The sequence below is a fragment of the Pieris rapae genome, chromosome 20 (assembly GCF_905147795.1).
Source record: "Pieris rapae chromosome 20, ilPieRapa1.1, whole genome shotgun sequence".
NCBI lineage: Eukaryota > Metazoa > Arthropoda > Insecta > Lepidoptera > Pieridae > Pieris > Pieris rapae.
The window spans coordinates 7,436,485-7,441,495 of record NC_059528.1 but is presented as its reverse complement, the minus strand read 5'-3'; positions in this window follow the sequence as shown (position 1 = coordinate 7,441,495).

The window sequence follows — 5,011 nt, the reverse complement described above, 5'->3', positions numbered from 1 at the left end:
GTAAGCCGTAAAGCGTGTACAAGTGTATATGAAAATTTATTTATTATCCTGAACCTTAAGATTTCCATTGTATGCTGTCAAGACAGGATTTATTAGTTGTCTTATTGCTAAATTACACCTAAACAATGGCTTATAGTCTTTTAACTACTCTGTATATTTAATAATATTTGAAAGATACTGTATCTAAAATGCCTGTTTAGTAATTTAATTTAGATGAGTTGCAGATTAATATTAGTACCAAAAACCTATTATTAACATTTATTACCCATTAAGCGGGTATCATGTTTCCTGGGTTGACCCCAGTTATGGGTCAACTGATCTGCGTGTTCAATTAAGCTCTATTGTTTGTTTTTACATTGTCCATTCGAAGAATACGCGAGACTGTTCCTCATCTACGGGCCATCTTTGTCTGGTTGTCGTGGTTTGAAATTCTGGTACATTCATGGAATTTTCCATACATGTACGTAATTAATATGCTAATTAAAGATATTGATTCGTTTGTGTTTAAGATATTTAAGAATCGGGTTGTGTCCCAATCTACTTTTTAAAATCAATTTTCATTTAGAACGACCTGCAGAAGTGAAGAACGGAAAAGAAGAATTGCTAATTATGTTTTTCGATTTAAAAACTCGATGAAGTATTAAGAATTTTTAATTTATCACATTTCAGATTCAAATTGAGTAGTGGCCTTGTACGACTCTTATCCCTTCGTCGTCGTTGGTTTGATCCCCGGCTGTGGACCAAGGGACTTTCTGTCTATGTGCAAATGTGAATTGTGACCCAAAAAGTCACCATAAGGCAGGGACAGGAGGCTGATCACCTACTTGCATATTAGATTGACAAATTATAATGAAAGAGATTTAGAAAACTGAGGCCCAGTATACGTTGTAACGCTAATGATTTATATTATTGTTTTATATTTAGCTTGTGTTATGACTAAGCTAATATAAGTTACATTGTTCTGTCAAGCATAAAGACCTTCATCTGAATCAGTCATATATCTTCTATACTACATATAAGATTACTAATTTTACTTGATTGATACTTCGGCATGAGGTGGATAGGATGCTAGTAGACTGCAAAGATTTACAGCTAACATAAATTATAACAAAAAGCAATTATACTAAAGACAAATATAAATATAAGATACATGATATAACATAAGAAAGTGAGGATGGTACGTGGGGACAGTTTAGAGTTAATATAATAATAATTATAAAAAAAATGCAATGTCATTGTTAGTTTTTTTTTTTTTATAGAACAGGGGGCAAACGGGCAGGAGGCTCACCTGATGTTAAGTGATACCGCCGCCCATGGACACCCTCAATGCCAGAGGGCTCGCGAGTGCGTTGCCGGCCTTTTAAGAAATGGTACGCTCTTTTCTTGAAGGACCCTAAGTCGAATTGGTTCGGAAATACTTCAGTTGGCAGCTGGTTACAAAAGAAAAACAAAAAAATACAAATGTCTGTCTGGCTGTCAATCTCGACTGTCGCAGTCGAGAATGACATCTGATATTATTGTTTATTCGTGTAAATTAATTTCAGGAATAGCATTAAGTTCTGTGACGGTTGTTGTATGTATATATTCAGATATCTATATGTTAATTAAAACGCTTCGTATGAAGCTGGATAACACTTTTAATCATTTAAAATATGATCTTATAATTGAGATTCGCTATTTTAAAAGAGTACCGAGAGTTTTTTACGCCGGCTTTTTCTCTTGGCCTACACCCTCTGTCTTCTTTGCCGATGAGTTGGGATGCCAACAGGCTAGAATTTAATGACGTGGAATAAGTGATACCTGAAACTTATATTGCAATTTTTTGATAGCACAGGTAGGAGGCTCACCTTGTTGATACCGCCGCCCATGGACACTCTTGATACTAGAGGGCTCGCGAGTGCGTTGCTGGCTTTTTAAGAATTTGTACGCTCTTTTCTTGAAGGACCCAATATAAATATTTTATTTTAATTCTTTAACATAAAATTAGGGGTTTATAAGGGTTCATAAATATAAATGACACTTGCTTACAAGTACAATCGACCTTTTTGGACAATATCCGAAACGAGAATATTAAATTACAATCGATAAGTGAAGAAAACCTAAAATTCTCATTCTGGCTTCTAGTATGTGATGATTTTACATTTTGTTTACCTTTGAAATTATTAACTAATATGCCTACATATATTTATTTAGGTATTTAAAAATATGTCGCAAGTATTCCTTACAGCGCAGGTAGCAATACGAATAATTTAGGGCAAGATAAAAACTATTTTAATCAATCACAATACTACTATATAGATACCTTTATCGCTCTGATTTAATTACAGGTTTTTGCACAATTTTAATGTATTTATAGCTATCATTTATCATTTAATTGAACGATTATCTATATTTTTATTGATTATAATAGGAAAGAGGCCCTTTTTTCAGAATATTTTAATTACATTATAACACTATACCGGTCAAAGATCAATTGTATTTCCTAGAATTTCGTATATAAGAAAATAATATTATTTACCTCCGAATTATTCCACAGGGTATGATTCCACCACTTGCCATGTGGAACAAAGTCTTAAAAGCCAAAACTATGTTGTTCAGGAAAACAAAAAGAATATAATGCTATGATAACTAGGATACAATAATAAATTTAAAAAAAAATCATATGCCATGATTTAAACATTGTTGTATTTAGTATTAATATAAAATAAAAAACTAGAAATAAATAGAAGAACTAAAATGTAATTAACTACACTTAAGTTTTACTTCCCTGGGAGATAGCTCAGCTAGAACTCAATTATGGCAATGTTAAAGCACAGGCTTACAGCTCCCTAAGCAGAACATTCGTGAACACCTGGTGCAGACAAGATTAAAAAGAACGTAAAAATATTTCAAATACGTCCTGTTCTATGTAAAGTACTCGTCTATCACAAAAACATTAAACTCTACTAAAACAGATTTTTGGCAGACAGACTCATCAGATGTTATGTGATACCACATATATCGATACTCTCAATGCCAGAGGGCTCGCAAATGCGCTGCCGGACTTTTAAAAACCGATAAGCTCTTTTCTTGAAGGATCCTAAGTCGAATAGCTGGTTCCACATAGAGGTAGTGCGTGGAAAAAACTGCCTTGAAAATCGCTCAGTTGTCAAACTACGGACGTGCCGGGTGAAATGATGCATTCTGCCTCGATGCCAGATGGTAAGACTCAACTGCAGGTATTAATTCGAACTACTCCTCCAATACTCCATAGTAAATGTGGAAGAAGATGCAGAGTGATCTCTACTATCAGCCAAGGTTACAAGCTGCTCGGAAAGGGGTTGGTCGGTGCTCTTCGCAAAAATACACAATCATGTTCATCTGTAAGTCTTTAAAAAAATCAGCGGCGCTACAACCTCTTTAGGTATTGGCCTCAGATTTCTGGATCTATTTCATGATCATTTTTTTTAATCTAATAGGCAAGTAGGTGATCAGCCTCCAGTGCCTAACACACGTCGTCGACTTTTTGGTTCTAAGACATGTCGATTTCCTCACTATGTTTTCCTTCACCGTTCGAGCAAATGTGAAATGCGCACATAGAAAGAAACTCCATTGGTGCACACCCGGGGATCGAACCTACGACCTCAGGTATGAGAGTCGCACGCTGAAGCCACAAGGCCAACTCTGCTCTCACAGCTCACTGCTGTAAGTCTTTAAGGAAACCTATTTTTTAGTTCCTTTAATATTCCTAGCGCTGTTCGAAGTCCTTAAGGGAACTGAAATCGCAATTTTTTAAATTGATTGTCCGCAATTGATATTTACTGCTACTTTGAAACGAGGAAGTATGAACTGTGAGGGCCCGCTAATATAGGTCAACTAACTTCCGACTGGTTTCATTCGAGTTATTTTATTTTTGTTTATGGCATTGAATTACTTCCTCATAAATTAATTAGGCCTATTTTTTTGTTTTGGCTCTCATTCGTGTACCGCGGTGATATTAGTTGTTTATACTACGTATTTGCGTGTTGTTCTCACGAGTATGATATGATAGTAATTTATTTATTTTATTAAAATTTACTTTATTACTCAAGATGGAACATGGTGTAATGGTTGCAGCTCCTTACAAACGTGTAAAAAAACTTGGCGATTAAAAAGAGTGGCGGAGAGTTTATTGCCATTACTTCTCTTCCGTTCTACATGTAAACACAAGTAGGTTGCTAAAAGTCTATGGAGTTGCTGAAAATGTCTACCGTTTTATTCTAAATCCGACTAAATCTGTTGTAAAAATATAGTCTTCAAATATTGACTTGACTGGGGCAGAAGATGGCCTTTTTCTTAATGAGGTGAAAATGAAAACGTAGGCCCGCAACCTCCATGGGCAATTGAGCTTAACGCGGGAACTGTGGGATCTAAACTCAAATCCCTCTATTCAGAGGGGTTGTGAGACCCCACCCACTAAAAACACCTCAGCCGTTTACACGCCCTTAAGATAGGCCCTCGGAGTTCGAAGGATGGCTATAGTTATCCTTATCAATCTTGCCTTTCACCTCCCTCCACGTCTTTCTGACTAGCTTTATCATATTGTTGTGGTATGGTATGGTTGGTGACTCATTTTTCACACTTAGACTCATATTTTATCTCCAGAAGGAAGGAGCAGGATTGATAAAGGAGACTTATGTGCTTCTGCATGCATAAGTCTGCTGGGAACTTCACAGGTTTCACGGAGCGACCTCGCTGTTTCGTGGATTTTTGTACGGTGTTTAGCCACAGCCTTGCATTCCAGGACTACGTGGGTGACTGATTCCTCGGCGCTGAAACAACCTCTGCACATGGGGATGTCTGTCACGCCTACGACAAAAAGATGTTTATTAAGGAGTTCCATTTAAGCTTAGAAGTCGATTCGTTACTTGCGGGTTCACTGCTGGCAGATCCATTTTGGACAACAGTCATGCAAACATGCGATTCGCACTTCGCGACCATCGTTGATGCTAGTGGCCAGCGGTTATCTGTATTGCTGTCAGTTATTACTAAT